The following is a 25,160-nucleotide window of genomic DNA, read 5'->3' on the forward strand; positions in this document are numbered from 1 at the left end:
ACTTATTCAAGCATAATGTAGACAGTACTTATGTTCCAGTTAAGTGAAACCTTTCTTTAACCCAGGAGAAAAATTATTTACATATAATTTTAAACCCTTAGTCCCCCCCACTCCAGTTTAATTGCTCATATTGTACACCAATCTGTTTTAGATATTACAGGTGATTTCCAGCAATGCTCACTATATAATTATTTTGTGTACAGTTAGCAATATTCCTAAACAGCAGGTCTGAGAGCAACAGAGCCAGATTATTTGGGGCAATATTACTTAGGGGGATGCTGAATGCTTTACCTGATGAACAATCTGATCCCAAAGATGTTCATGCTGTGTTGACATGCAGAGTGGTTTCTGTTGATGCAGCGAATGCTTTGAGGCAATTGGGGCAAGGTTGTCCCAATTCTGCTCTTCAGGGCAATCACATTAGAAATCCTTACCAAAAAATACCTAGTGCATTTATTGACTCTGTGATGGCCAGATTCCTTCAACTGTACAGATGTATCATTCTCATTAGTGCCCATACATCTACATTAATTTCAGTATTGGTTTTCCACATTATTAACAATGAATTTTGCAGTGATAGTTGCTGCTAGGTTGATAGTACCTACTAATATTGATTGTTGCACTCTTGAGTTGGTTTGTAACAACCTTGAAGACTCTTTGGTAACTTCAATTGGCCCAACTGCAAGGATCCTGGCTGGTACAGGGCTTTCAGAACATATCACACCAGTTCTTTTTCAGATGCACTGGTAACCAGTTTATTTCTGGACACCATTCAAGGTGCTGGTGATTAACTTCCAAGCCTTTAACAGTTTTGGGCCAAAGTAATAGAAGATCCTCCTTCTCCTGCATGATTCTGCCCTCCTCATTAGAACGTTTAGAGAAGCACTTCTGGGTGTGCTACTGCTGTCAAAAGTTCATGTGATGGCTGTATCGGAGAGGGTCTTTTTGGTGGCAATCCCTATATTGTGGAATTCTATACCCCCTTGAATTCAGTTGACTCCCTTACTCTCAGTATTATGGCAGCTGGTGAAAACTGGTTTTTCCACGAATCCTTTGCAGATGTTTCTTGTACTTGACGTGTTTTTAAATTGTTTTTAGCTGCTTTACTCTTGCTTTTGTGTGCTATTATTGTACTTATTATTTTCATATTGTGAGTTGCTGTATAGTGTTTTTTTCTTTTCTTTTCTGTAGGCTGCCTTGAAAATTTATGAGAAAGCCTGGGTATCAAAATGTAAAATAAGTAAATAAACACTAGCAAGCTGTTGCACATTATGGCACTGCACTTCATCCTGACCATTTCTTTGCTGCCATAGCAATCCACAGGATTGGACCTAAAGACGAATGTGCTGGACAGTGTACCAGTTATTCATAACAGTATACAGAACTGGTAGCTGGAAACAAACAAAACAAACAAACCCATTGTGATGTAGCAGGTCTTTGAATGTCATCTGTATAGCTGTATCTTTCAGGGCATGTCACATACATGTCCTGTAAGATACAGAAAAAGATACATACATACAAGGACCGCACTGGAATTTTCTTTGAACAGCTGACGCTGTTGCTACATAAAATCATAATTGGCTCTTGAAATATGCCACAGTTTTAACCATAGTTTTCTATATGGAATTGAAAGCTGCTGTTTAGCAATTTATTTATTTATTTATTTATTTAAAAAGACACCTTGGACCCATGGAATAAGGGTCAAATGACACATTGAAACTGTGCACACGACTAAACTTGAGTTGGCTGGCGGGAAGGTAGGATCCTACCCACTCACACCCAGACAATCCAAGCCCACTTCTGTGGTTGCCGCTTTCCCATGCCCACAGGAACATTGTGGTAGCAATGCCCTGAGCAGGGATCTGGAGGAGGAAGTCCTCCAGTATCCCACAATGGATTGCATGGGCAGTGGAGAGGCTGCCCCCATCAGTGCAGCAGCTCCTGGCTTTCTGGCCACTCTATATGCAGCACTTCCTGGTGGAGATCATGCCAGGCTGCCAGGAGCTGCTGCGAACAGCCCAAGCATGCACACGATCAAAGCTGTTCAGAAGAATGGGGCTTATTTCTACTAACCTTGGTAAAGACCAAGGTCTAAATCTTGGGTTGCCATGGTCTGGGGCAACAGAGAAGGTAGCAGTCCCATGGCTCCACGCAAGCCTGTGGAGGTACATTTACTGCCTCACCTTAAGTGGTGCAGTGGGGAAATGCTTGACTAACAAGCAGAAGGTTGCTGGTTCAAATCCCCGCTGGTACTATATTGGGCAGCAGCAATATAGGAAGATGCTGAAAGGCATCATCTCATACTGCGTGGGAGGAGGCAATGGTAAACCCCTTCTCTATTCTACCAAAGAAAACCACAGGGCTTTGTGGGCACCAGGAGTCAACATCGACTTGATGGCACACTTTGCCACCCTGGAAGTGCTAGTTTATTTATTTTTATTTATTGTTGAATTTCTATACCGCCTTTCATTAAAAACAACCCCAAGGCGGTTTACAAAAGTTAAAAACATACAATAAAAATGACAATTAAAATATTAAGCTATTAAGTTGTGAGAATGACCTTATTATTTAAGCATGTACTTTGCAAGTCGGTGCTTGTATTTTTCAAGTTAAAAAGCCACCAGATGGGAACCATGGGGATGGGGGCAGTGTTCCCTCTGACAAAGATTCCCAGATGTTGTTCACTACAACTCGCAGCATCCCCTGCTGCAGTGGCTGAGGATTATGGGAGTTGTAGTCAACAACATCTGGGGATTCCTGTTAGAGGTAACACTGGATGGGTGGGGGGGTGCTTTAAGCCTAACTCCACCACAGACTCCTCAACTATGGCCCTGGATTCCACCTCGTGTACACTGCATGTGAAGAAAATAAAATCCTCTCACTTGTGCCAATGAGAACTTTTTCTCCCTTTGAAAATAGCTAACAAGGGGCTGATCTGAATCAGTTCTTTGTTAAGGGGTAGGGTTAAAGCTGTCTACCTCTAGCCCCAATCTGCGGAGGGTTCCAATTTGGTAAACATGTACTTAAAGTGTTTGCCTAGTTCACATGATCATTATTTGAGTAGGATAAGTTCAGGGGCTCTGTTCACTACCGTTTTTTGATCATGTGCTTGTAAAAAAACAAGGTAGGAGGTGCGGAAAGTAAAACTCTGCAAAAATCCTGCTGGGTAGGAGGACATTTCTTCCTACCTCGTTAAACAGCTGGGTACAGCTGCTGGGTAGGATGGAACTTTCCTACTCAGAGCGAGTCCCACAAATTATCATTCCCCCTGCCTCCAGCCTTGCTTCTTATGAGCCCACAACTACAAAACAGGAGCCCATACAGATCCTGAATTTGGGTAGGACACTTGTCCTACCGTATTGCTGGTCAAGAGAACAAGCCTAATGTGTAGTTTGACCCAGTGTTCGCATCCTGCCCAGCAGGGCCATGCTTAGAGAGCCCTGGCGGGGTGTGGGGCCCAGGGAAAATCAGGCAGTGCAGGGCCCCATTCCAGTTAATTCTAATGGGCGTAAAAAGAGTGGGGCCCAGGACAAGATATGGAGGTTGCAGAGAAGCTAAATGAGTTCTTTGCATCCGTCTTCACAGCAGAGGATATTGAGCATATACCTGTTCCTGAACCAGGCTTTTTGGGGATGGAGGCTAAAGAACTGACTCAGATGGAAGTGACAAGAGATGATGTTCTAAACTGTCTGGAAAAATTGAAAACTAACAAATCACCAGGGCCAGATGTTATCCAATCAAGAGTCCTCGAACTCAAATGTGAAATTGCTGCCCTCCTTGCTAAAATATATAACTTATCCCTGCAATCGGTCTCTGTACCAGAGGACTGGAAAGTAGCAAATGTAACACTGATTTTCAAAAAGGGATCCAGAGGCGATCCGGGAAATTACAGGTTGGCCAGCTTAACGTCTGTTCCAGGCAAATTGATGGAAAACATCCTCAAGGATAAAATTGGAAAGCACATAGAAGAACAGGCCCTGCTGGGAGAGAACCAGCATGGCTTCCGCAAAGGTAAATCTTGCCTCACCAACCTTTTGGAGTTCTTTGAGAGTGTCAACAAGTGTGTGGATAAGGGTGATCCAGTTGACATAGTATACCCGGACTTCCAAAAAGCTTTCAACAAAGTTCCTCATCAGAGACACCTGAGGAAACTTAGCAGTCATGGGATAAAGGGACAAGTACATGTGTGGATTGCTAACTGGTTGAAGGCTGTTCTTATGCTCCTAGTCGCCCTGCTTGCCATGCCCTAAGGACAGCCCTACCGGCCAGTGCTTCTAGCAAGATGAATGGTGTATATAAGAAGCTTATACATGGGAAGAAGAATGGTTTAAGAGTAGGGATTTTTAAAAACACACACCTATGTATGGATTTGTACAGCTTTCTGCTTGTTTATCCAAAGAAGTATGTATCCAGCTGCAATGATTCCTATGAACATTTGAACCACATAACTGTACCATTAATTTGCACAGAAAAGAAGATAATAAATCCATGTTTAAACTGAAGCCAGTTTTGGTTTTGAAATCAGTTTGCAGAGATCAATGTGGTCTAGTGAAAAAAGGCAAACATTATACAATGAAAGACTTATTATTTAATTAAGTGTCTTCATTTCAATTCTGTATTTATTTGGTGCAGAACAAGTATTCAGCTGTGTAGAACATTAATATATATTCTGTGCTCCTCAGCACTTTGCGTTTGGATAACAGACTGAAACTTTGAGCCAGAACATTAACTTCAGCTGAGAAGCATTTTTGCAGAATTGAAATGCTGGCTGCAGAGCCATTTCAAATTCTCCACAGCCTGTTGCTGATCTGTTTCTGTAGGAGGCAGTATATCACTTAGCTAGCTGCCAGTTTGGAATATGCTAGACTCTATGATTTATTTTACATGGATGAGTACTGAAAAATGGCATCCCACCAGGCTGAAGTGGTACAATTCACTGTACTACCTCACAATTCTACCACCTCATTATGGAACACAGAGTAGGTCTAAGCTCTGACTTAAAGGTAGCAATCAATCCTCTCCTCACTCCCATCTAAACACTGAGTGCCATAATAAAATCCCTCAGCTTCCTAAACCTATCCGCTAATGGTGAAGAATGTCAAAAAGTTCATGGATTCTTTATTTTTTAACAGACAGAACTGGGTAACTTTGTTCTCCCAGCAGCTGTGAAGGAGCAAGGAGCAACTAAACAGAAAAAAGAAATGACCAGAAAAAAAATATATCTGGAGTGCAAATCTCAAATAACTAGCAATATAGAAACCAACCACATTTGGGCAAGAGCCTAATCTTCTTTAAACATATCACTGTTTATATTTTAAAACTTAACTGTATCATGGCTAGGGATGTTAGCCTTTGAGGAAAAAACAGTAAACAATTGGATAGGGGCATTGGCAAGAAAAAGTGTCATTATAGTGCAGAGTTCCAATAACTGAAAATATATGATGGTTCCAAAATGCCGGATATAGTTGCAATTCTCTGATTAAGCAGCAGGTGGAAAAATGGTTTGTATACTATTCTGTGCCTGTTCTCTTGTGCATTCAACTGTACACACCAGTGGTCTCCTTGTGTGAGCAGTGTATTGTTGAAGGAGGGATGTCAAAGAAGGTGGTGGATCAGCTGTGCACAGGAATTTCTGATTCTGGAGCACGCAGTCCACACACCCAACAGCCCTCAGGAAAGGGTTAGGCACCTCTGCCCTGTGCCACCAATGCTAAAAGTCAACCCCTCTTCGAGCTGCTTTATTTGTTCAAAAATTTCTTGACTCAAAGTTGCTTTTCCCAGACTGGAAAAAGAATTGCAATTCAGGGCTCTAAGGTTTTGTGTGTATGAATCTAATGGCAAAATCCCTTAAATACACTGAGGGGATGTAATAGTGTCCATACAGTACAGAATTCATGACTAAGAAGTCTGAATCCTGGGTTCCCTGGCACATGCTTATTGACACAATAGTTTCCTCGGGGAGGAGAGCTGGTCTTGCTGAATAGAGCATGAATTGCCCCCTTTGCTTAGAAGGTTTTCTTGGTTTCCATTTGGATTGAAAACGACATGTGAGCACTGTCTGCTGTAAGACATTTCCCTCAAGGAATGGGGCTGGAGCTTGAGCATCTGCTTGCATGCAGAAGGTTCCAGGTTCACTTCCTGGTAGCTCCAGATAGGGCTGGGAGAGATTCCTTCCTGAAACCTTGGAAAGCCACTGCCAGTCAGTCTGGACAATCTTGGGCTGAATAGACCAATGATCGGACTCTGAATAAGGCAACTTCCAACATCCCTAAGACAAATTATGATGTCACAAGATTAAGCAACAGAAGCAAGCTGGTAATTCTGAGATTTCCATACAGCGATGTTTCTAATAAGAGAGAGGGCCCCATCACACCAAAGTTAAGCATTTTCGAATCCCACTGGTTTTAATGGGAGTTTTAGCCATGCTTAAAGCTTTCCCATAAAACCAGTGAGATTTAAAGTGCATATCCTGTGCCCATTATATCATCTTAAATGCATAAATACATTGTGCAATATAGCCAAGCATGTATTTTTAAATCACCAGTGTTATACTAATTCCTTTTTCTCTCAAAATCTCTCTTCAGCTCTGTACATGCACCACACAGGTGTCTTAACATATTTTACATGTACAATAAAAATGTGAACAGACTGAGTTTCTCTTTGGCTGTCAACACAGCACTGTACATTCTGTGTTAATGTCCAAAACACTTCCTCCGCAACACCACCCTGTGATTTTCCCCCAAGAACATGACATGAAAACATCACGTCTGCATGACATGAAAACATTGTAAGTCTGTACATATTCCCAGAATGGGATTGAAAAAGTTGATTCAGTTATGTTTTTAAAGCCTCTGTTTGATTCTTTAGACAATTGAATCCAGTTTAAGTCTCATGAAATATCAATGAATCAGCAGGCCTGTGGCTTGACTTTAAACAGAGATTAAACATGATGGTATGAGAGGATAATACTTTGTTAAATTGCCAGTGTACAGAAAATGGCATATAAACTGTTACAATTAACAATGCAAAAATAGAAGATGTAATGATACAAAGTTATGATGTATATATTTTTCATAGTGGGCAGCATCCAGACTAGTTAATCATGATGAAGCATTTTTGTAATCAATGAGACAAGTTAGTCATGACTAATTTAAGTCCCATTAATTTCAGTGAGGCCTAATCATGACTAACTTAGTCTGGATGCTGCCCATGGCTTTTAAAACTGTTTTATTCATATGCCATGGGTGCCAATGCCAAAGGGCACTATCCACTCATGCAAGGATGTACAATAGAATGGGAGCTGCACAAGAGCATGTGAGACCAGAGATTTCACTTCAGTGCATTCTTCATGTGACAAATATACTTTATGCATATTTGTTTATTAGAGGGGAGGGAAACAGGGCACAGTTATTAATAAAGGCCTAACATTGGCTACATCTATGGATGTTTTCAATTATTCATAATTTAAAATTAAATCAAATAACATGTTGAAAAAGCCCATAGAAATGATTTACTACTCCAAAGAGTTAATAGAAAGATATGAGCTACAATCAGGTATAAACAGGTTGTGAACAATTTTGTCAGAAGAGAAGAAAATAATAGCTGAGATGAAAGTACTGAAAGATGAGATGAAAGTGCTGAATTAATTGGACAATTAATGCAATCTTCTAAGAGTAACGGACAAAGCAAACATAAACATTAAATAATCTCTAAAAATGGCATATAATACACTTTGAGATTAGGAACAACAAGGATTATTAGCCTAATTTCTGAAGGGAAGGTTTATGTGATCACCATATGTGTGTCTCATGTATCCATGAGTCCCTTCTGATACCTTTTTCATTGACAGTAAAACTAAATTCACGGCACTGGGGGTGGAATTAAGGAATCCTGATGGGGGTATATGCTTTTTGCCAGTCTGCTCTGTTGGTTGAAGATGGCAAGCTCTCAAAATATAGGCAACTCCCCTTTATAACTCATGACAGTTGCATAAACACCAAATTCACAGCACATGGTAAGGGTGCATTCAGGTGAGATGCTGCAAGTGGACTCCATTAGTTCTACTTAGACTACTTGTTGCCTACTGTAGAAAACCTGTTTTCACTTTTCTTAATTCTGTTTAAATTTATATCATATACTTGTTTTAAATTATTTATGTAGGTCTAGGAATAATGTTTTAACTTGCTCTAAAGCAGAAGTTTCATTTGCAGCAATATTTCCTCCATCTTCTATTTTTAGCCTACTTTCCAGTAGGCTTATGAGATCATCCAGCATTCCCTGTGTCCGTGTGTGCGTCCCCACCCTCATCAACTTCACAACACTTGGACCAATGTGAACCAAATTGGATACGCCTGTAGGGACTCATAGAGACCCCTCAATGCCATAGTTTGTGATGATACAATCCATGAAATTTCAAGATGGCGGATACGTAAACTTTTGAGGCGCAAGTGAGCTAACTTGTGAACCACCTAACCAATTTGAACCAAATTTGCTACAGCTGTAAGGACACATAAGGATGCTCCAATGGTGTAGTTTGTGATGATGTAATTCAGTCCGATTTAAGATGGCTGGCATGTGAACGTTTAAGGTGCAAGTGAACTAATTTGTGGACTATCTAAATGATTAGCACAAAATGAGGTACAGTTGTAGTGAATGACACACAGGGACACCTCAATGGTGTAGTTTGTGATGATGTCATCCACCCCAATTCAAGATGGTGGACACATAAACATTTGAGGTGCAAGTGGGCTAACTTGTGAACTGCATAACCGATTTGAACCTAATTTGCTACAGCTGTAGGGGCACATGGGAAAACCTCAGTGGCATAGTTTGTGATGATGTCATTCACCTTGATTCAAGATGGCAAATGTGTGAATGTTTGAGGCACAAGTGGGCTAACTTGTAGACTGTCTAACCGATTTGAGCAAAATAAGGTACAGTTGAAGTGAGTGATACACCGGGATACCTCAATGGTATAGTTTGTGGTGATACTTAAAAATAAACCAACAGATCCGATAACAACAAGAAACAAAAATACAACTAAATATATAAATACAAATTATATTCAAGGTGAAACAAACATATGTGTATAATAATATGAATAATTCCAGCATGGTGTAGTGGTTAGAGTGCTGGACTAGGACCGGGGAGACCCGAGTTCAAATCCCCATTCAGCCATGATACTTGCTGGGTGACTCTGGGTCAGTCACTTCTCTCTCAGCCTAACCTGCTTCACAGGGTTGTTGTAAGGAGAAACCTAAGTATGTAGTACACCGCTCTGGGCTCCTTGGAGAAAGAGCGGGATATAAAATGTAAAATAAATAATTAAATAAGACATAACATCCAATCAACAATAGAAATATGAACACAGAACAATAGAACAGTATAATATTTCCTAAGTGTGTAAACACAACAGCTTTCCAGAAACGTTTGCTGTTTTGATAGACTTTTTCAAGTGCTCATAAAAGTTTAAATTGTTCTTTATAAGAAAAAATGTCTATCGCAACAACAAACATTACCAGAAAGCTGTTGTGTTTCAGAAATTTATTTATTTATTTATTTATTAAAATGTTATTATATACCACCTCCTCCAAAGGCTCTAGGTGGTGAACAACATCAATACCAATTACAATTAAAAAAAATTAAAGGGTAAACGCCTGGCAAAAAAGGTAGGTATTAAGAAGGGCCTTAAAAGCAGCTAGGGAGGGGGCTGAATGAATCTCGGGGAGGGGGGAAGAGTGTTCCAGAGAAGAGGGGCAGCCACAGAGAAGGCCTTTCTATGGGCCCAGGCACCACTCACAAGACCAGGGCTCAGGACACTCAGGAGGGCCAGCTGAGAAGACCTCACAAGACAGGATACAACCAGCCGAGAGAGGCGATCCCGGAGATCTACAGGCGCTAAGTCCATAAGGGTTTTGTAGGTGAGAACCAGCACTTTGAATTGGACCCGGAAGTGAACAGGCAATCAGTGCAGTGACCATAAAAGAGATGTGACTATCAAAACTACGGCCACCCATGAGGAGGCAGGCCACTGCATTCTGGACTAGTTGAACCGTCTGAATCATTTTCAAAGCCAACTCTAGGTAGAATGCACTACAGTAATCCAAACAAGAGGTTAAAAAAGGCATGAGTTACTGTTGCCAAGGCCTGCCAGTTGAGAAAAGGCTGTAACTGGCATACCATCAGAAGCTGAGCAAAGGCACCACTGGTCATGGCCTCCACTTGATGTTCAAGCAGGAGCCGTGAGTCCAGAAGGACCCCCAGATCATGAGCCGTCTCTCTCAAGGGAAGTGCAACCCTGTCAAGAGATTTAAACTCACACATGGCAATTGGCCAGATCACAAACTGAACAAGAGCAACTAGGTCTCGGAGGAATTAAGCCTGAGCTTGTTTTGGCCCATCGAGGTCCTAACAGCCTCAAGGCACTGAACCAGCACATGGATGGCATCACCTGTTTGGCCAGGAGTAGAGAGAAAAAGCTGAGTATCATCAGCATATATTATACTGTTCTACATTAATATTTCTATTGTTGATTGGATGTTATGTCTTATTTACTCACATGAATTATTCATATTATTATACACATATTATATACCTTGGATATAATTTATATTTATATATTTAGTTGTATTTTTGTTTTTGTTACATTTTAGGATCTGTTGGTTTATTTGTACATATCACAATTCATATCCTTTACGTTATTGGTTTGATATAGTTTGTGATTATATTATCTACCCCAATTCAAGATGGTGGATGTGTAAACTTTTGAGGAGCAAGTGGGCTAACTTCTGAACCATTTGACCAATTTGAACCAAATGTGCTACAGCTGTAGGGACACATAGAGATTCCCCAATGGTGTAGTTTGTGGTGATGTCATCCACCCTGATCCAAGATGGCAAGTGCATGAACATTTGAGGTGCAAGTGCACTAACTTATGGACTGTCTAACTGATTTGAACCAAATGAGGTGCAGCTGTACTGAGTGGCACATAGGGACATTTCAATAGTATAGTTTGTGATGATGTCATCCACCCCAATTCAAGATGGCAGACGCATAAACCTTTGAGGCGCAAATGGGCTAACTTGTGAACTGCTTAACCAATTTGAACCAAATTTGCTACAGCTGTATGGACACATAGGGATGCCCCAGTGGTGTAATTTTTAATGATGTCATCCACCCAATCCAAGATGGCAGATATGTGAACTTTTGAGGAGCATGTGCACTAACTTGAGGACTGTCTAACTGATTTGAACCAAATTTGGTAAAGTTGTAGTGAGTGACACACAGAGACACCTTAATGGTGTAGTTTGTAATGATGCCATCCACCCCAATCCAAGATCGAGGACACATGAACATTTGAGGCACAAAAAAATCTAACTTGTGGACCTCCATTTGAACCAAATTTAGTCCAGTTGTAGAGACAATGAAAGGAAAATAGGCAGATTAGTTCTTACTAGAACAACTTGTTTTGAGAATGAATTCATCATATTCTATTTCCATATAGTTAACATAATACCTATGGCTTAAGCTTCACTACATAATTTATCTCTAAAACAATTAAGAATGCTGGGCTTCTCTCGACATGCTCTCACCAGTGTGTCTCATCACTGGGCTGATTTTATTTAGTAAAATTTTACCTCATAAGTACCATATATATATATTGGGAAAATTCTCAATTTTCAAGATGGTCCATCCAAATTTCCACTATTATGCCTACCTTAAGAAGAACAGTACAAACTTTCTTCTTCACAGCTACCTTCTAGTAGCAATAGAATAACTGTGTTGCCCCACCTCGAACGCAAAGTGGCACAGGCAGAACTCTGTCATCGCTGTGCCCTCACTGGACCTCATCCTACCCAACCTGTGCCAATTTTCTCTATGAGGTGGTCTCATTGATGAGCTGCTCTGATACACCACATAGTATTGTGAAATGAGGGAAGGGCTTTGTTGTGGGGTGAGGAGGAATGTGGCAGGCAGTAGCTTATTCATTTCAAAAAGTAAGAAACTTGGTCAGATCATTCTCACAACCGATACTGGCTCACAGAGGGCAGATGGGGGGAAGGCAGCTTCAACCTACCTTCCCCCAGATGATTTGATGATCTTCAGGTCTTTTTCACATGAGCTGCGTGCCCACACAATCCGCGCTGGGTTGATCCATGCTGGGAGCAGCACGTGGATCAACAGAGGCTGGGACTCGTTTTCCTGGCATCTGGATATCCCACAAGGAACCATTCAACAAGTGTGGTGCCTCGGGGAATCAGATGGGTGCTGTAGGCAGCTGTCTCTGTGTCTCCTCGGGCTGCATTCAGCCCAAGACACACGATTCTGACAGTCGGGTTAAGGGCGTGCTCATGCCTTTAACCTCAGCTAAGAGCTGATCTAAGAAGTGGAGCTAGGCTGGGCAGGAGCGCCGGGATCCACACTGATCCCAGCGCTCTACATGAGCAACCTGGTTTCCCTAGCCTGGGCTAGGCTGCTCATGAGGACAGCCCTAGTAAGTTTCTGTTGCAGATGTGTTCTATGAAAATAGTTAGGGGGAGGAAAGTAGCAGTTTAAAAATTCTAAACATAATTAGTGTATCATGTTTTCTACTGGCTTTTCTTTTATTAATGGTCTTTTTACAAACTCTTGAATCTTAAAACCAACATAATGCTATCCCTTGTTTAGCAACAAGCATACTAAAATCTCTTCAAGATGTCAGAAGATTTTCAAGGGAAAAGTAGGTGCTGCCCATTTTCCTCAGTGCATGGAAATGGCATCAGATTTTCTCCAGATATGATAATTTATACTATGCCATTTGAAAAATGTTGCTATTTCAGTTGTATTTATTCATGAGGCAATTATTGTGTTAAGAACCACTAAACAAAATGATCCAAAGGGAGAATATGGTTCTTTCCCAACTTCCCATAAAGTTGGAAGAAAAAGAAAGATACTACTTATTTTAAATGCATTTCTAATACGCACAATATTGATTTTTTTATTTTAAAAAAACCTATTATACAACATTACAAATTCAGCAGCCCTGCTGTATTTGTTATGCTATACATGATGTGCCTTAGACTTTCCCAAACCGTTTTTTCAAATATCTTGGGGAAAGTGGAGATGAATAGCTGACCATAATTCACTGCCACAACCATGGGAAAGAGGATCTAATCAGGTGTAAACCTTTGGAAGCAGCATCTGGAAAATTGTGTCATACAAAGGTACAAGCCCACGAGCCTGTGCTTGTTGTGATGAGTGTGAAATATCACAACTTAAAAAAAATGAGTTTGTTAAAGAAAAAAATATATACGGTAGCTTCATTTTCTCAGCAGACAGGAAATGAAGTTCAGGAAAAGAAAATTATGGGCATTATTAAGGAAAAGCCAGAGACAATATACAGATTTGCTGTTTTCCGTTTCAGTGCCACATTTCATCCTACATGCCTCCAACATGGCTTGCTTGCGACATATTAAAAATAATGGCTGGCATGTCCTGTAGTGTAATACTTGCAGTGTATACCCACCTGTGTTGCTGTGGGCCTCCTCATCACCCAATGATGCTGCTGTGCAAGAGGGTAGTACTGGTACTGCTGACTCTTGCATGATTGCACACTGCACACTGCTTCTGTTATTCATGGCACCCAACATGCGATCACATGAGAGTACCAGTATGGCTCTCTTACACAGCACAGACAGCAGGGAATTGTTACCAAGAACATGCAATACATTTGTCATGTCACACTGCAGAATGCAAGGGAAGGCACTATGCATGTTTGCTTGTGTTTCAGTCATGGTGGGAGGGCTCTGATCCGTTTGAAATCATGGCATTTGGGGGTGGGGGAGGATTAACACTTTGCTCCAGCAGAATTTCACCCCCACCCTCCCACATGTCTATTTGCTCCTGAAGCATCTATTTGCTATAAACTGCACCTGTGATGATGTCAACAGGTAAGGCACACTGGCTGACTTCCTGATTAAATTACTACATAGTACAACTTGGGAGTTACTGTGAAGGACTACTACATTTCAGTAGGACTTCCTCGAGCATGTTTAGTCAGGATGTCAGCCACTGGCCATCCCCCTTCCTAAGTTGGTTGGCAGCCGTGGTTGGAAATGAAGTATCAGAGATGTAGCCATGGTGGGACCAACGGGTGCACTGCCCCCCCCCCAATCACTGGTTTGACCCACCTAAGGCTTTTTCAGAAAACAGGCTTTTTCCATCTATAGCCTTTTCATTTAAAGGAGAGAGCTGCTTTCAGAATGGAAAAATGTGTGGTTTAAAAATCAGTGGCAGCTGGTTCTGCCCCTCCCCACAACCACCATGGTAATGTTCTTAGTGTCAACCATGCGAGTTGACCTGATTTGCCCACTCAGGATTTCTCAGTGAGTTTCACAGGATTTCTCAGTGAGTTTCACAAGACTACTTTAGTGATCTGCGGTGGTGGGATGGGGCCTCTAGCTATTATGTGCACATGGCAGGGTGCCTAACAGTGGTGAGGAGTTACTTAACAGAATTGTTATTTAGTACAGGAAGATGCTTTCATTGTGAATGGGTAAAAGCATATTTCCTTGTTCAGGTTTTATGTTTCTGATGCTGTCAATTCACAGACACTAAAATATACAGAGACACTTAGGCTTGGTGAGAGGGTTAGAAAAGCTTTTTGTTTTCTTATGAAGAAAATACCCTTTTTCAATTTATTTCTTTGAAGCCACACCTGAAAATAGAGCAGTTCCATTTAACAAGCAAAACTGCCTCCAGCCTTGTGTGATGTGCATATTTCCATGGGCTGTCGGTGGCTAGACTTTCAAATGAAGTCAATGTGTGCATAGTACTCCTAGACTATCTCTCTGAGCCTTTCCAATATCAAGCTCAGTTATGTTCCAGGAATGAGGATGGAGAACACCCTACAGATTTATCCAGTCTATGTCAGTTACTGTTCCAAGCTGTCAATTTATTCTGCATTTGTTCATAATCACTACTACTACTACTACTACTTTCAACAGAAGTTTCCAAAGCAGTATACATAGAAACATAAATAACAAATAGATTGAGGGTTCCCTGCTCCCGAAGGGCTCACATTATAAAAGGAAACATAAGGCAGACACCAGCAACAACCACTGGAGGGATGCTGTGCCGAGGTTGGAGAGGGCCAGTTGTTCTCCTCCTGCTCAGTATAAGAGAGTCACCACTTTAAAAGGTGCCTCTTTGCTCATTTAGCAGGGAGTTCTTTGCTCTTGAAAGGTCTTTGTAAGATTGCAGATTTTGCTTTCTAAATCAGTACATCTGGAAACAGATATCAACGGGGGCGGCGGGGTTAATTGTAGGAGATGATCTTATCCTCATGGGAGAATAAATGACCTGCTTTGTGTCTTTTCTGCTTTTGACTTTTGAGATACTTCTGTGAATACATAGAAGTGAAATATATTAAATATGGCAGGATACAGAGAGATGCAAAGAGCAGCTAGTAAATATTTGATGTAGGCAATCTTTTCTGTGCAAAAGAATTCATTGTGCACAAGAATCAGACAGAACATCGAACTATTGAAGAAAATGCTTGCAGTGGGGCATTTTGGTATAAGCCACAGAGATCTTGAATGAGGGACTCTGGTAGCCAGTCGTAAGAGTCTTTGTTTGCCACTATGGCAGCTTGATGGAAAAGGGAGATATTAGCCAGCTTTCTGCTGCACCCCTGTCAATGGCCAGAGGATAGTACTACAGCTACTAGCTCAGCAGTGGCAATGTGACATGAAGGGCCAATGGGATTCCACCTGGCACAAAAAAAGTTGCTTCTCTGGCTGCTTAGTCTATCAACTTGTTTTTTGTTTGTTTATTTAAAGACCAAGCTATCTTCAGACTATTCCTACTGGCTTTGCTGTCTACCCACCAGCTTGCCAACTTGACTACTTAGCCGCCCACTTGATTGTCAGATTCATCTGTATGCTCTACTGCGCCTCCTCCAGATTACCAGTTCTGATATTTGCAAGAGAAGGTCACAGGCTGTATGGATCACTCTCTGCCAGTTTCTCCAGCACCACTTTCCCAGTAGCTGGCAGCATATGCTTGGATGCGGCAGGGTACAGCTTGCTTTGGGCATCTATTTGCTGGTCAGGCTCAATACCATGCCTCTGAAGAGAAATGAACAGAAGCAGACAGTTGTAACTACTGGGAATGATGGGCAAGTCCCCTGCCACCACCACTCCAGTGAACATGACAAACTGCAAGCCACTTGAATTCTGTGTAAGAATTGTTTAACTCTCGTGCCTGCCATTAAACCATAAGCATAAAATAGAAACAATGAGTTGTACCCAAAAGTTCCCTTCCATTCATAGAAGAAGCTTCGTCAGGAGGAAATAAATCTTTGGCTATATCTTGATTAATTTAACATTTTGCTTTGCCTTCTGGTTTATTATGAACCATCAGATTATACAATTACGGCAATGTTCAGAACTGTTGCTTAGGAAGGGAGCAGTGTTCTTATCTAATAGCAAAAGGTAGCTGACCCATAGCAGCTTTCCATTAGAGGCCCAATGGCTTCTGACCAGTTTACACAGGTATCATTGTACCATTGTGTCAGCATCTAAACCTTAGTAGTATTCATCAGCTGGGAATGGCCCAATTGACAATCCCTGGAATTGTTAACTACGGAAGAATATTTTCTAGGTAGGGTTCTTCCTCGGAATGAAAAGACCCTTCATTTTGAAATTGGCTTGTCTTGAATTTGAAAGAACCTAGGGTTCTGTAACATCCATTAAATGAATGAAGGCAGGGCGCATCAGAATATGTATTAGAGGAGCTTAAGGAGCTTATTTCAGGAGGTTCATGTATTTGAGATTGCTTTATTATACATTATTAGCTTGTTTTTCAGTCACTTAACTATACTCTATGCTTGTAATTTCCAAGGGAATTTGAAGTATTTCTGATCCTACTTCAACAACATTTCATTTAGGTTTGAATAGTTAATTCTTGATATTATTTGAAAATATCACTCTGGCTGTTAAATTTGCCTAGAAGACAAAAAACAGCTTCCTCTATAGATTTTTTTTTTAAAATGAATACAAATTGAAACTGCTGTTCAGAAACAGATTTTCAAAAAGAAACTCAACATTCATAACCAAGACTTAAATATTTGAGAACAAATGCCACACAGCCCAATTTTACAAAAGTGGCTTAACCAAAAAGTGGTTACTTGTCAGTATGTAGGAGGGAAATGCATGTGTAGAATGAAAATGTGATATTCATTTACTTTCCCCAAGGGATACGCCACATGTCATATAGTTTAGTTCTTAATGCTATTCTAATATAAAGAACCATATTTAATTCTTTTTTCAAGTAGTACATCAGAGCTGTGACTTTAAAAAAAGAACCCTCTCATTTTGTATTGGTGACTGTTAGACAATTAGATGTAGTTATAGTTGTTTTAAAAAGACCTATCACTGTTATGAGTGGGCTGAGGGAATGGGACTCATATATGACCGAGATCCCTGGGGAAAGGTGCAATGAATCTGTGGGCAGGTTCACTTGGCCACCAGTAGGTTTGTAAGCTGGGAACATGTTGATAAAAATCAGGAGATGAGATTATGTGCTCCTGATGGGCATGGCATCTGAAACAGTGTTCCCTCTATCAGGGATTCCCAGATGTTGTTCATGACAACTCCCAGCATTCCTAGCTGCAGTGGCCTTTGGCTGGGGATTATGGAAGTTATATTCAACAGCAGAGGGAACACTGATCTGAACCTGCCCATGTCTGGTTCCCATGCTGGAGTCCTGATGATCATCCAACATTCTCTGCCCAAGTTGACATCTGCTTTTGAAGTTGGACAGAGAATGTTAGTTGACTGTTGGGAATCTGGTGTGGGAATCAGACTTGGATGGATTTAGATGTCATGCCTGCCAGGAGCATGCAATCTTGCCTTGTCAGTCATTCTACTGACATGTTCCCAATTTATAGCATCAGTCATGTGAGCCAGCCCTATATTATTATTATTATTATTATTATTATTATTATTATTATTATTATTATATTTCTATACCGCCCTTCCAAAAATGGCTCAGGGCAGTTTACACAGAGAAATAACAAACAAATAAGATGGATCCCTGTCCCCAAAGGGCTCACATTCTAAAAAGAAACATAAGATAGACCCCAGCTACAGTCACTGGAAGTACTGTGCTGGGGGTGGATAGGGCCAGTTACTCTCCCCCTGATAAATAAAGAGAATCACCACGGTAAAAGGTGCCTCTTTGCCCAGTTAACAGGGGTTATATGTTATATGGGGGTATATGTTTTGCAATACAGAGACACATTTCAAGTTCTCCATGCCCCCAAGTGCCTGTCAATGGTGGCTGGTTTCCCAGGAGCAGCTGTAAGGTTTGGTCTTCCCTCAACCATGTACAGCTACAGAAATGTACTTGGTAGCCATTCACTTTTATGGTGAAAAGAAAAGGAGTGAACACTGGATGGGGACTAAAACATACCTCTCACCTCTTGTGACCTGAATCTTTGGAGGAGAGCCAAGTTATGCTTCTCCCTCAACAGTATTTATACCAACTGCTTTTCATCGCCCTTGGTTCTGTCTCTTGGTCATGCCTAGATTGTGACAGAACCTAGGCATATATTGGGCAGCATATCTGGATGAACATAAATGATGCATTTATTAGGAGAGACGAAATACCCCAAGGAGTGTCAAAAATCCACAATATGTCTCCAGGTGCTGGATAGTGCATTTCACATGAAGATATTTAAAACTACTACTAGATTAAAATTCCCTATTGGTTGACTCTCTAGGGATATTTGTGTGCTTTGCTTGTTTTCAAAGCTCTATAGAATGTATTATGTTAATGAAATATCATCATGAAATTTCAGATGGGGATAAGATTATATCTAACACAGAGTGAAAAATCTTTCAGCCCTCCTGTGATTTTTATGTAGAGTTGTGATTTAAAGTTTTAATCTGTCAGAAATACCGCTGGTAACCCTATGTTAACCTTTTTAGACAATTTTTGCTTCAACTCTAATCCATGCTAGAAGCTCGATTTATTGATCCTAAACGAATTATTTAATTGGTTTAATTTCATTTGACTTCCAATTAATTCCAATTCCACTTAATTCAATCTGACTTCCATGAGTCTACTTTTTCAACATATACAGCAATATGTTACAATATAGCACTACTTTGCACCTGAGTTAGGAAACAGATTGGCTATCCCAGAGTATTCCAAAGTAATAGTTGACCTGGTCATTCTCTTGCCAATCTCAGCATTTCTGCCTATCCTAAAGCTAGGAAATAGAGATGTGCATGAATTGCATTTTGTGATTCAATTCAAGCTCAAATTGAATTGCAAAATATTTGAATTCATTTGTCAAAACAGGGGGCATTGGTGGCTGTTTCGATGAATCAACTCAAAATGATTTGAGCGATTCAAGTGATTTGGCTATAGGGAACAATGAGGAACTTGAATTACCAAATTGTTCCCCAGGGAACAATCCTAGGGACACAAAAGTGGGTTGAGTGGTAGGCATGGCAGTGTTCTCTCTAATTCTTTTCATCTCTGTGAGGAATGAGTTTTGTTCTGGGCGGCAGTATCAAGGCAGTGTGTGTGCACATGCATTCAGAGTGGGGCCTTCCTGATTCAACCTGAGTAGGATCTAAAATTAACTGTATGGACATCCAAAAACTTGTGAGCATGTACATGTGTTCACGCCTTAGAGGGAACACTGGTGGTAGAGCATGATGTGTGCTACCTACCACCCAACCCACAAAAGAAATAGACAAATGGGTGATTAAAAAGAAAAATTAACCTTCCCACTCAAACCCCCATAGATTTTGGGGAAAGGTTAAAAAATTTCTAAAAATCACCCACTTCCCCATTTATATTGTGGGTTGGGTGGTAGGTCGCACCCAAAATTGGTAAAAATTGGTAAAATCTGAATATGATCTTTTAAAATGGATCAGTAAAGTTGGAATTAATTCCAAAATATCAAAATTAATTTCAGAGATACTTCAGAATTTTGGAATTATCAAAATGGAATAGACTTTTCCCCATAGAGGTGAATGGGGAAATTGAAATTAATTAACTAAAAATCATTGGTTGGCCCTAGAGCCTTGTGAATTGCTATACATGTGGGAAAGGGGGTCAGAGATGCCTGTAGTGAATTTGAAAAGAATTGGCCAATCCCATGATTTTTGGTGAATTTTTGAAATCTTTGTTTTAAAATGGTTAAAAATGGGGAAATCTGACTTGATGCAAGCCAGAACACACACTCTCCCTCTATCCCTCTCCCCCCTCTCTCTGTATGTATGTATTACAGTTATACACCACCCTATATAAAATATCATATAAATACAATATATGTATATAATACATAATTTTGTATATAAATACAAAAATTTCAAAAGCTTACAAAAACCTCTGAAAATGAAAACCCTCCTTGGACCAGCAAGTGGAGGAATCTACCTTTTGCCTTCATCAAAAGGGGTAACAGCATGCCCCTTTTGCTCTGCCTTTTATATTTATGAAATGGATGGGCATACAGTTATGAAATCTGGCACACATGAAGTCCACATTGGAAGGACTCTGTGTATTCCCCCCACCCCACCCCCGAAGCTATAGCTCAATCCCCTGATTTTTGGTGAATTTTTAATCTTTTTTTGTTAAAAATGGCTAAAAATTGTGAAATCTGGCTTGTTTCAAGGCAGAACTTTACAAAAACCTCTGAAAAACTTCTTGGACCATCATTCTAACCCCACCCCCCACCCCATGTGGAAGAATTTGCCCTTTGCCTACATGGAAAGGGGTAATCGAATGCACCCTTTCCTCTCCTTTTATAACTACTGAATGTATGGACATACAGTTATGAATTCTAGCACACATGAAGCCCACATTGGCAGGACTCTCTGTTATTATTTTCAAGACTATGGGTAACTCCTCTGATTTGGGGGGAATTTTGCAGGAGAAATTAAAAATAGAAAAAAAAGGGCTAAAACTGGCTTATTTCAAGCCAGAACTTTATAAAAAGTGCTGGATCTGAAGCCCTCCCTAGGACCATCATTTCCACCATCATGTGGAGGAAAAAGGATATTCCATTGATTTTATATAAATTTTTGCCTTCCCCATTGCAGAAGCACACACTCAGTAAAAGTGAAAGTACTTTGAATATTTCTAGTTTTGTAATTAGAAAGAATTTCTCACTTTCCCTTCTAGCCATGAAGAGATTAAAAGGTGTGAAATCCTTTTAATCCCTTTTAAAATGTCTGCCTCTTCCTGCAATGGAGAAGAAAAACATTGCTATAAAATCAAAAGAATATCCTTTTTCCTTCACATGGGGGAGGAATGAATTTCCAAGGAGGGGTGCCAGATCCAATCTTTTCCCCACTAAGTGCTTGTTTGAAACAAGCTTCATTTCTGCATTTTAAGGATTTTTAAATTTTTATCTAAAAATCCATCAGAAATCAGAGGAATGACCCATAGCTTTGAAAACAACAACACAGAGTCCTTCCAATGTGGACTTCATATGTTGTGTGCCAGATTTCATAACTGTATGCCCATCCATTCCAGAAATATAAATGGGGGAGAGGGGCATACTGTTACTCCTTTTCATGAACGAAAAGGGCAGATTCCCTCACAAGCTGGTGGAATGATGGTCCAAGGAGGGTCTTCAGTTTCAGAAGTTTTTGTAAAGTTCTGGCTTGAAACAAGCCAGATTTCACAATTTTTACCAACATTTCAAAAATTCACCAAAAATCAGGGATTGACCAGTTCTCTTCAGATTAACTATAGGGGGCCTTAACCCCTTTCCCCATATGTGTCAGGGTACAAGGCTCTAAGACCAACTGATAATTTTTTGTGATTTTTTAATTTCCCCACTTTTGTTTATTTGTTAATGATAATATTACTATTGTTAAAATCAATAAAAATTGAATTTGGAAAAAAAAATTCCCCATTGATTGCTATGGGGGAAAGTCCAAATTTAAGTCAGAATTCAGATTTGAATTCCAAATCTGATCTGATCTTTGACAGCTTCAGAGTCCATAGAATCCAAATCCAATCTTGTCAAGTTCTGATTGGGTTGAATCCAGATTATCTGAATGTGCATAGGCCTATTGCATTACACTTTTTGTTTACTAGCCCCAGGTTGGCTTGCTGTCTGCCAAAGATATGGAACCAGGAGCTGGCAGGTGGCTGCTTGGCATTCTCTGCAGGGCTAGCAATGAGGACAATTTTGTTATTGTCCTTGAAAGAAGGAAAATTTCATACACTATGTCTACTTAGAATAAGCTTTTAAAAAGATAAAACACAAACTAGGCCTTGACAAATTGTCTTTGGATCTAGGAGCCAGCCTCAAAAACAATCAAAATTACCCGACTTGGTGATGGACATTATGAGGGAAGAGTAAATGGGCTTCTCTTTATTCCATTTACAACTAGCATATTTAGAGCAGCATCAGGGCAGCCACTGACAAAAGAAATTAAGAAGGTTTTATTAAATAACTCTAGCTCTGACTATCCTAGTGTAGGCACCTCAGTTAATTTCTAGGCACCATGGCTCCCTGGCACCTGGGAATTGTCAAGGGCCTGACATAGGCCCTCATGTTTGAGGACTCCTCTGCCTAATGGACATGGGGAGACAATATCACAATAATGGTTCCATTGTCTGCCATATCCACTTTCCATCACATCTGCAAATGACATTCCTGATTATGGGGAGCCATGGCAAGTGTAGGCATGTTTCAGATGTGTGATGGAATATGTGTTCAGCAGAGGAAAGAGCCCTCTGTGATACATGTGTTAATTTATGTTTGAATAGGAGTCAAATCTTAAACTCGGCTGACATGCTAGCTTCAGCCTATTACGTCGGGAACAATTATTCCATCAGTCACCACTGATTTGTTGGTTCTGCAACAAGTCAATTAATGATTATCTGTCTAGACTTGTGGTCTTTTCTGCTTGTATATGAATTGGACTCTACCTGCAGGAATGTCTTCCCCTATATCAATTCTGTTCTTTGAGGTCAGCTGGACAGGTCTTGTATTGGGCTCATTCCTTAGGTGACATGAGAACTTGTGGGGATAATGGCAGAGAGTTCACAATGATTTTTTGTTTTGTTTTACATTTGTATCCTGCTCTTCCTCCAAGGAGCCCAGAGTGGTGTACTACATACTTGAGTTTCTCTTTCACAACAACCCTGTGAAGTAGGTTAGGCTGAGAGAGAAGTGACTGGCCCAGAGTCACCCAGCTAGTATCATGACTGAATGGGGATTTGAACTCGGGTCTCCCCGGTCCTAGTCCAGCACTCTAACCACTACACCACACTGGTTCTCAATGATGGCACATTAGCATTGAAGCCAGCTACCCAGGAAGACCCATCAGGCTACACCACCGATGGAATAGAGATGCTTAGTGGAAATTCTGATTCTTCTGGGCATTTAAAATTGTTGCCAAGTATTTTAGCTGTTGCCCTTTCATTTTGGTTTCTTTTTAAGTCTTGTTTTTTAAAAAAACAAACAAACATATTTTATTATCTTCTTTGGATTACAAACATTTGTTATGACCCCAGAATTGGGACCCATTCCCCGACTGGGGAATGAAGTGGAATGTTCAGGGGATGAGACAGGGTGGAAGCAGCTGCAGATACAGAGGACCCCATAGCATTTAGCAATAGCAATAGCACTTACATTTATATACCGCTCTATAGCTGGAAGCTCTCTAAGCGGTTTACAATGATTTAGCATATTGCCCCCCAACATTCTGGGTACTCATTTTACCGACCTCGGAAGGATGGAAGGCTGAGTCAACCTTGAGGCCCTGGTCAGGATCGAACTTGTAACCTTCTGGTTACAGGGCAGCAGTTTTACCACTGCGCCACCAGGGGCTCATGGGGGTCCATGCCACTAGGACCCCCATATCAGGAGAAATAGGGGAACCCAGGCCAGCAACCCAATCACAACCCAGAGACACAGACCTGCCTTTGTCCTCTGACTTGACAGAGTTCCCTGAGGACCTGCCCATCTTTGAAAAGGCCCCCCAGTATTGCCAGGGCCAAACACTTGATAAATTGAGCAAGGCATCTTTAAAGAACAGAGGCTTTTCAAGTTATGAGGCAGGACCAATTCACCCCACCTAGCCAGCAGCTCTAAGAACTTGCAGCCTGCTGGAAGAAGTCACTGGAGCAACATTCTCATCTGTGTTGCAGGATACAGCACTGGCTCCCCTGGTCTCCGTTGGCCAAAGTCCAGATTCTGGCACTTGGAGCTGTCCGAGGTCTAGTGTGCTCCTGGAGCCTTGCCTTGGCAGAGACTCTGAAACAAAGTAAAATCACCTTGGATGCCCTTCAGGTTGAAAGAAGATTATAACTTGTTATTAATAACTATTGGCATAAAACAAATATTAGAGCAGATACAATACAGTGCAGCATATAAACCAACTATATAAAGGTAATATAGGACACACAGGTTGAAAACCATAAAAAAGAAGCCTACATAACACCGTCTGAATTCTTTCAGTCATACCCTTGCACAAGGTGTCCTTGCCTTTTCAGAAGTAGGGCAACTATCAGTCCCCATAGCCTCTGGTGTTCCCAATGGGATATTACTCTAACTTTAACTTTCCTATAACAAACTAAGACACCAGAGTCCTTTAATTCAGTCACAGTCGCAAGCAGGTCATTTGTGTTATTCAATCCGCTATTATTTTAATCTGACATGCTTCTTTGTGCATGCATCCTCTGAAAATTCTAGTCTTCACTTCCTTCTCGTGTTATGGGATTTTGCTTTGTCCTCGCATGCAATCAATTTAACAGGATAGATAGATAGATAGATAGATAGATAGATAGTAAGTCTATTGAATATTGAGCTATTCCGTATTCAAATACAATCTTCAAACCTTCAAATGAGACATCCTCTGCAGGAAGCACATTCGTAGGTCTCTCTATATCTTTGAAATCAGTCTCTCTCCTCCCATATACTCCGTTTCCGATACTTGCATGTGTGACTAGGAAGTAATGAATCGCTGCCGCTGAAAAACGACAAAACCAAGCCCCTCCCCAGTTCCTCGCTGGTTTCTACATTATTTTTTTCTTGATTACCAGACAAGGACTGGAGAAACTAAGGGAGGGAAAGGAGAGGGCGGAGAGAAAATGACTGATCTTTATGTATGAGATAATAGATGAGCCTCGAATGACCTGTT

At 40.7% G+C, this 25,160-nt stretch overlaps 1 long non-coding RNA gene across 2 annotated transcripts; it reads right to left on the minus strand.

Moving 5' to 3' along the window:
• Positions 1 to 14,917: 14,917 nt before the first annotated feature.
• LOC128342979 (uncharacterized) lies at positions 14,918 to 25,146 on the minus strand. 2 transcript variants are annotated; one of them, XR_008315285.1, is made up of 4 exons: positions 24,858 to 25,146; positions 24,096 to 24,274; positions 15,866 to 16,106; positions 14,918 to 15,379 (listed from the first exon to the last, which is right to left on the minus strand). It is a non-coding gene; the product is annotated as an uncharacterized LOC128342979 (long non-coding RNA). The 2 variants fall into 2 exon arrangements; XR_008315283.1 differs by having other exon boundaries at positions 14,918 to 16,106.
• Positions 25,147 to 25,160: the final 14 nt, after the last annotated feature.

This window comes from Hemicordylus capensis, chromosome 1, assembly GCF_027244095.1.
Source record: "Hemicordylus capensis ecotype Gifberg chromosome 1, rHemCap1.1.pri, whole genome shotgun sequence".
Taxonomy (NCBI): domain Eukaryota; kingdom Metazoa; phylum Chordata; class Lepidosauria; order Squamata; family Cordylidae; genus Hemicordylus; species Hemicordylus capensis.